The sequence below is a fragment of the Phragmites australis genome, chromosome 22 (genome assembly GCF_958298935.1).
Source record: "Phragmites australis chromosome 22, lpPhrAust1.1, whole genome shotgun sequence".
Classification (NCBI taxonomy): domain Eukaryota; kingdom Viridiplantae; phylum Streptophyta; class Magnoliopsida; order Poales; family Poaceae; genus Phragmites; species Phragmites australis.
In genome coordinates this window covers 6,987,743-6,996,551 of record NC_084942.1, presented here as the reverse complement: position 1 = coordinate 6,996,551, position 8,809 = coordinate 6,987,743, and the positions used below count along the sequence as shown (strand labels likewise).

The 8,809-nt window shown below is 40.6% G+C and overlaps 1 pseudogene; it reads left to right on the top strand.

Moving 5' to 3' along the window:
* The first annotated feature begins 3,927 nt into the window (after positions 1–3,927).
* LOC133904495 (sugar transporter ERD6-like 6) lies at positions 3,928–6,861 on the top strand (annotated as a pseudogene).
* Positions 6,862–8,809: the final 1,948 nt, after the last annotated feature.

Below are 8,809 nucleotides of genomic sequence, written 5' to 3'. Positions count from 1 at the left end.
TCCGATCCTCCGGCGTGAGAGACTAGAGTTGGTGGAGTTTGAGGCGAACTGGAGAGGGAGCGGCTAGGGTTCGCGATGTGTGGCTCGCGAAGGCAGCCCTGTGCCGTGGGGTCACCGGCAATGAGCCATGGTGCAGCTGGTGTGTGAATTGCTACGGGGTCTCCCGTGTCCCAACTCCTAGCTCCCTGTTCCTCCAAGTGCAGCAGTGGAGTTGTTGGTGAAGATTTTGCTGGTGTTGATGATGAGATAGGTGAGGCCACCAGCAAGGCAGTAGCTGCACGTTACAACCTCTTCTCCTCTTCTCTCTCGTTCCACCAGGCCTCGAGCATCTCCAATCTAGCCTGCAGGATCTGCATCTCCTCTTCAAACTTGGGTGTTGTTGGAAAATTGAACTTCAAGGGAGAAGCTACGGCTTGCCATACCATGGTTGTCCTCGGTGGCACCGCCCATGGGGATGGCGATGGCGAGAGCAACAAAGGCGTGACGGAATCAGCAACAGAAGCTCTGGGAAGGGATCGACTGTCTCTAATACCAAAGATGTCACATGCCGTGTGTCTAACTAGATGACTCAGACCCAAGCAGCGTAGCCTCGCAATGAGGCAACCACACCAAAGGGCAGGGATAGAAGAAAGGACTCGGATAATAAATTGATATTCTTCTTGCTTGCTTCCCTAAGAGATGCTGGCTGCCTATTATAAGGGATAGATGCCACGGCTCCAAACAAATTGCTAACAAATTATGACTTATCTAACTAGCCTATCTTATCTAAATAATCCTACCTAATTACCTCAATTGCTGCTGGTGCTATCTCTGTCTGGTGCCATCCTGTGCATGGTTGCCCCTTTCTTGGCACACTGTCACGAGCCCATAACACTTTTTAATTAAATATGCTCAGTTTTCGCATTGCTACAAAAGTAGCCTATATATTGGTTACAGAAAAGAAATGTTGAATAATCAGATAGGCAAAATCCAAGCGGGTTGCGAGTTAGTAAAATAACATGGTACGGAGTATTACACTTATGCAGTTCTATGATTCGTATACTTTTGTGTTACTACTAAGTTTATCAACCGACACGATGAAACTTTTACTAATGATCTAGCCTAATTAGCTTGCTGTGTACGTTATCATTTAACTAAAGATTCTCCATGGAGTGCGTTAGCAATAGAATGCCGACGCGACTAGCTGTGATATTTTGAACAAGAAACTAACCGGGGCTAGTAGTGGATAAATAATCCGAAAACCAAAAAAGAAACTGAAATAACCAATTTTTACGATTTGTTCGGTTTACGGTTCCTTATTTGGTTTTTAAAACAATACTAGCCAATTTTTATTTTGTTATTCGATTTTTAATTTGCAAAAAATAAACTAACCTAACAAATACACCTTCAATCCAACCCAATAAACCCAACCATAATAATTATGGAGAATTCTACGATTCGCCATCGAATAACTACCGATTCTACAATTCGCCATCGAATAAATTCTGTTTACTTCTATACCATCGAATAAATATTTCAGTTCCTTATATACCATCGATTTTCGATACTACCATCCGCTGTACTGTTTAGCTTATTATAAACAGTACCCAAGAATAAAAAAGTCACAAAAAATATGTCGATTTTTGTGCATGCTCTATAATTCATAATCAACCCGTTTTAACTGTATTCACCTAAAAATACTGTATAGAATTCAAACTAAAATTCTTCAAAATGTACTACTTTTGTAACTTCTTGCAATTTTTAAGCCTCATAAAAATTTAAAAAAATCTGAAAAAATTTATTAATATTCCTCTAATGTGATGTAATAATTTCTAAAATTATCTCCAGCGGTGAAAAAGTGAGTTCTTTGTAATGCACAGTATTACAAAAGTAGCAAATTTTGAGAAATTTTAGTTTGAATTTTATACAGTATTTTTAGGTGAATATAGTTAAAATAGGTTGCTTATGAATTATAGGGCGGGCACAAAAATCGACATATTTTTTTGACTTTTTTTACTCTCGGTTACTGTTCATGAACAGTATATCAGATGGTAGTATCGGAAGTCGATGGCATATAAGGAACTGAAATATTTATTCGATGGTATAAAAGTAAACAGAATTTATTCAATAAAAAATTATAAAATCGATAGTTATTTGATGATGAATCGTAGAATTTCTCAATAGTTATACCCTAGTCTACCTAATGCATGTCGCAACTACCGCAGACTGCAACACACTGTCCTTTGTGCCTGCCTCTCGCTCATGCAGCCTAAATTCTTTTGCTCCTGGCCTAAGCAGCGAACCCTCTGCTCTCTCTCCTTCAAGATTTCGGTTAAAAACCAAAATCCAAAATAGTTGAATCGAAATAAATGAGTTAATTAGGTTCGTTTTTTTATATTTTTAGGGTAAAACAGTTTCCAGTTTTAAAAACCCGAATATTTTCAAACCTAAAAAACTGAACCGAAATACATGTATTAATTTTATGGCCACCCCTAAACCGGGCCCGCCATGAAAGCGACAATGATTGAAGTTGAATTTAACTAAATTTAGTGCTTGCTTCACAATTTTGTGCACCACACGGAGATTTTGAGCCAACACGACACGATAAAACTTGCATTGAAGATTCTCCAAGGAGTGCGTTAGCTAGCTAGCTATAGAATGCCGGCGCGACTGGCTGTGATCTTTTGACCAAGAAACTGACCGGGGCCATCTAGAAAGCGACAATGATCGAAGATGAATTTGAATAAATTTGTTTGCTTGGGGTGCACCGCACGAAAGTTTGAACCCTTTTACCTTTTTAAGATTCAAACACTTGAGGGAACGAACATCAAGCAGCTCCGATAAAACCTAAGTATTAAATAGCCTTCAGTTTTCTTATTCATCATCATGGATATTTTATCCCTGAAAGATCAAAGCGGAATTACCTCCATATTGCACGCTGACCTGACCATTAACCTTAAGAGAAGCTTCAATTTTTAGAACTAACGCTCTAACAGTTGTCTGACTAACATCTATATTACCTATATCTATACCCTATATAACGCACCAGTTTAACTCTTTTTTACGTTCACACAAACTTGTGCCCCCACACAGATGACCTTTTCTCTATCCACCTCAAATTGTGCATGCAGAATACGTGCTTCCTCAAAATGAAGTGTTCAGTTTCTCGCATGACTTCATCAAATCCGATGGCCCAAAGCGTCTGGTTCATCCAACACTCACGAGCTCGTTTCGCTTCATTCCGCTCCCAGAATTCCCACGTTTTGCCCCCACCCTGCATTTACGTTTCGCTCCTGTTATCGCTCCAGTTACCATCAAAACGAGCACCCCGATTCCCCATGTCTCCCTTCCCCAAGATGCCATCTCCAACCTCCCACCGTGCCGCCTCCACCTCCTCCCCTCCATGACGCCACCCACCGGTCCGCCCTCTCCACCGCTCCAGTCCGCCACCCGCTGGTCCACCCTCTCCATTGCCCCAGTTCGCCGCCGTCTCAATTTGTCACCTTCGAGCCGCCACACGAGCTGGACCTCTCTGACGAGTTCGAGGGTGAGCATGACGGCACCACCGACTTCGTCTTCCGCCTCGCCGGCGACCCCATCCCCATCCCCCCGACCTCCTCCTCCCCGCTCCCGCGCCCACCCAAAAAAACCGCGCTGTGCAAAACACCCAAACTGGTGGGCAAGGGCAGCGCCCCCTCCAGCTAGCCCATTCCCCTCACGCCTCCCCACCTCCTCGGCCACCCAGCCATTGCCGCTGCCTTTGCCTCTGCCTCCCCACATCCCCCTGCTGCAGCCACCTTCACTTCCTCCGTGCAAGGCCCCTAATCCTCTACTACTGCCTCCTCTTCATTCCCGCACCGACGCCTAATCCACGGGCTGAGTGCATCCTCCATGCCTTTGACCTTGGCTCCATGCCACCGCCTCATGGCCCTCCTCGTCCTCACTGCCATGAGTAGCAGAAGCAATAGGGGAAGCGGCAGTGGCGAGGGCAACGAGAGCGGTAGTGACCATGATAGCGGGCTGTAGAAGCCGTTGCTGGTCATGAACATGGGGAGTTGGTACCGGATGAGCTCGTGGCAGATCAGTGTCACCACTAGGGCTTTCCTCTGCACTCTCATCGTCTCCTCCTTCCTCTGCACTCTCATCGTCGCCCTTGGCCCCATCCAATTTGGCTTCACTAGCGGCTTCTCCTCCCCAACTCAGGACATAGTCATTCGAGACCTCAATCTCTCTATTTCTGAGGTAACTCATAGTTGTAGTGACCTCTATGTTTGCCTCTTCTTGGGTTCTGCATTTATTCTTATTTGAAAATGTTGACCGCGCGCTATAGTTATCGGTGTTCAGATCACTGTCCAACGTCGGCGCCATGGTTGGGGCGATTGCCAGCGGGTAGATGGCCGAGTACATTGGCTGCAAAGGGGTGAGAAATTAGCTCATTTCCTTCCTTTACATTTATTACCGGTTCTCAAATTGGATGATCAGATTGTTACATGTTGCGTGATAGTTAAGAAGGGTCAACATCACATTTCTTTTCAAGAGATTTACTTTTAAAAACTTTTTTTTAGAAAGAAGGTGAGGATGGTGTGATGAGATTTAAGAGTACTATGTGTTTATGTAACCAACGGAAAAAAAAACTCATCAATTTTGGTGATAGAAATTAAATACGATACAATAGCAGAAAGTAGGTGGTAGTTTTTTTTCTTCAAAAATGAGAAGTAGGTGTGAGTTTGGAAATTAAAAGTTGATTATTTTCTCTCAGTCAATTAATGCTTGTGGGCTGTGGAATTTCTGGTATAGTTTGCTAAATTAAGACTTGACCTTCTTTTGGATGTTCATGACTTTGTTAGTTATGTTTCTATTTATATGGTAATCATTAATCAAGCAGTTGGCGTGACAGAAAATGTGTGGGTAGTGTTTTCTACTAAAGTTCAATCTTTTGTTCAATCTATGATAACATTTCTATATTTAATTGCACTAAATTTTTAGTACTATTTTATTCTAACTAGCATGCTAACTGTTTGCAGTCATTGATGATTACTGCGATACCGAACATCATTGGTTGGCTTGCGATCTCCTTTGCAAAAGTAGGAAACCTCATGTTTCCTAAGTTATTTTCACCCATTGCTATTTCTGACAACAAAAGATTGATGGCTGTCAATGTCTGTTTTACAGGACTCCTCATTTATGTATATGGGACGATTGCTTGAAGTATTTAGTGTTGGTATCATATCATAAATGGTTCGTGTGAGAAGATTTCATGCCTGCTTATTTTGTGCATACAAGATTTATGATCTGAGAATCTGAATACTTCTGTGGTTGTAAGCTGTTTTACTGTTCAGAAAAGATAAAAAAAAAAACCCTGGGATTTCAAAATTTTGGAGACAAAGTGGACCATCGCAATGCAAAGTTTGTTTGTCGCCTCAAGAACCTTGGAGGCTTGGACTGGTTGAAAGACTAACTCTTGATTTGTGAATTATGTTATACCAGGTACTAGTATATATAGCAGAGATATCTCCTTAGAACATGAGAGGAGCTCTTGGTTCTGCGAACCAGGTGCGCTTCCTCACAAGCATCTTATCTTTCTATCAGACCAATACTTGGTTTATTTATGTTCGACTCATTGTGCTACTGTCCATCCTACAGTTATCTGTAACCCTTGGTATATTGGTGGCCTATTTGCTCGGCATGTTTGTCCCTTGGAGACTTCTTGCAGTGACCGATAATGCGACTAAACACTAATGCATTGTTTTTTTTATGTCGTTGCTATTAGTTTACACTTAACCTATGATCTTTCAGTTTGTAAGATCATTAACTGCAAATGCTTTTATCTGATATGACTAATCCTAGAATTATACGAGGCAAATATTTTTCACTACAGATCATATAGGAAAAGTGAGGAGTTGTGTATGCCCTTAGACCCAGGATGATTTCTTATCCAAATGTGTGTGATGCCATGCTGGTAGGAGCCTTGCCCTGCACAGTGTTGATACTTGGCTTATTCTTCATTCCAAATTCTCCAAGATGGCTAGTATATGCATGCACAAGTTGGATACAAATTATGAAGTATTGCACCAAACTGAAACTTTTTATGGACATTTTTTCTCTGTATATCTCTAGGCAAATACGAATTTGATGGACCATTGTGAGACATCTCTGCAAGTTCTAAGGGGATTTTTGATTGACATCACTGCAGAAATGAATGGTACAACGACAAGAACTTTTTTAATTCCTCTGGATTGACTGACCATAATTTATGCAAATTAATTCTAGTTTAGTTATTAAGATTTTCTTTAACACTGGACATACGACTTTAAATACCTCATTCTTCTGGAATCAATGGAATCATCTTTAGCTATGGTCCCCGTTATGCAGAGAGCATTGACATTAATGACTACAATCCGTTTTCAAGAGCTAAACAAAAAGAAATACTGCACGCCCCTAACTGTAACTTCCTTAACTTTGTTGGCTTATTCAATACCAAAATTAGTAAATATAGTTTGTAACTGTGATTATGTGTCAACTTGGCAGCTAGGAATTGGCCTACTTGTTCTACAAAATCTAAGTGGAATCAACATTGTGCTGTTTTATGTAAGTAGCATCTTCAAAGCTGCAGGTAAGTTGTGCCGTCTTTCTCCTGTCTGTATTTCTTTCCCTTAGTAATTGGGCATAAAGTATTAGGCATGACTTTTAGATACCATGCAAATTTAACTGGAATTGTGGGAGAGGTATTTGCTAGATAAATAAGTAACCTATATATGTGTTTGTTTGGAAATATTTCTTCCAGACACATGAATAACATAGCAGACTACAAATTCTCATACCACTGAAATTCGGACAAACTGATCTTATTCGTTATGCGCCATTGTAGGTTTAAAAAAATGATAAATTGAGTCACCTTGTAATGTGGTTTATCATTCTCCTGATTTCATGAAAGATGGCATTTCATGTTTATTGTAAAATGGCCATCGTTTACTAATGTGAGTTGGATTAACGGGTTTCTTAAATTATCATTTATTTCATAAATATGTCCAATAATCCCTTTTTAAACGTTCTTTATTAGGCAAGTGTTGGACTTTATTACTTGCTAGCAAATGGAAGATCATTGCTTAAGCTATCTATAGGCTTTCTTTTATATAAAATATTGTAAAATATGAACTCACATGACAGCCGTGGTGTTGAAACTTAAGGTTAATATCCTACATTCACGCTTACATTTTAAGCGGTCTGATTCCTAAGTAGTCATGCTGTACAAAACCTTCAGATTATATTGTTGTTTAGTTCTTACATTGTCCTTCTTTAAATTGCTCGAAGTGCAACTGGCAGCTTGGAGGAGACCGTCCCTCTGAGTCCAGTTGGCATAGATCCTTCAATTCTTTGATCTTTGCTACTTCAGCCTGGAAGGAAATTACTCCTTCGTTGTTAGCCTCTTTTTTACCGACTGTTTACTCTACTTAATAAGAGATCAATGCCAACTAATCAAGTTTGTGATGAACATGTCACCTCCATCATAGGCCGGTCGAAGGGATTGTTCATCTTTGTCAACCCTTTCGGTGGCAAGAAATGCGCAAAGAAGATCTACGAGATGGAAATCAGGCCCCTGTTTGAGGCTATTGGTGTCAGCGTCACAATGCAAGGTTCGCCACGCAAATATGCATTGTTCTCCATGATTTCTTAGTGATTTTTTTTGAAAGACCCGGAACATTACTGGCTTATGTTAAGGTGCACGAAGGAGCAATTACATGCGTTAACGGCGCAAAGTTAAGGTGAGAGCAAGACTGACTGTATAGAACTACTCACAATGGACTACACAACTAAGAAAACAAGAGAAGAGAACACAAGCTGATTACTCGCAAAGGATATAGACAACATTCTTGAAGTTATATAGGAATTTGTTAAGCGTATCAGGATTTAGATGGTTTTGAAATATATGAAAGTTAGAATGTTATTTTACAAACGTGGCTATGTATTAATAATATAATAACTCTCTATATCATTCTTTTTTAACGTAAATCTTAAATCTATCTTATTCTATACTTGATTACCAAAATATATATTACATTTTGGTTATTTTATTTACATTACCAAATATTATTATAACGTTAGCACGGTATTATACTAGTCGTATCAAAGCAGGTCTTTGTCCATGATGTTGCCGCCCAACCTGTCCCAACTGTCCGGTGGGCCCAGCCTGCAACCCTGCATGTGCGAGCTATTTTCTCGCGTCTTCCTTTTTCCCTGCAGCGGATTCGTTGGCCCTGTCGGCAAAGCGGCAGCAGCCATGTTCCGTACTGCTCGCTGGGGATTCTTCCATTTGGGGTTTGAGCTTGCAGCTTGATGTGGGGATCTTGATCCTTGAGTTCTAGACCTAATTGACTTTGGAGGTTGAGAACACAATATTTTAGGGGAGCTTTGATTCTAATGGTTTAAACTTGTTCTTTAGCTGAAAATAAGGCTATCAAGAAAATTTTGTTCAGTTGGATTGTAGATGCCAAAGCGATAAAATGATCGGCCTAGCTCGACTATCGAAACTGTTGCTGACCTTGACTCAAGCCGAGTGACCGAATGATTCTCTCACGCCACCACCACGTGGGATAGGCCACCGTGCCATGGATCAAGGAGTCGTCCAGATGGTTGGATCCAAAAAATAACTTAAAATAATGTCGGAATTTTCTTTTGAAATCTTGCTATAATTGAACTGTTTCCTGTACGTAGTTCTTTCTCTTTTTCAGCAAAATTTCCGACATTTGTAACAAGCCTTAAATATTGGGGCAATATGCGCAAGCTTCACCACCGTTTATTTTTTAAAAGGAAAATAATGATAAATCTATGA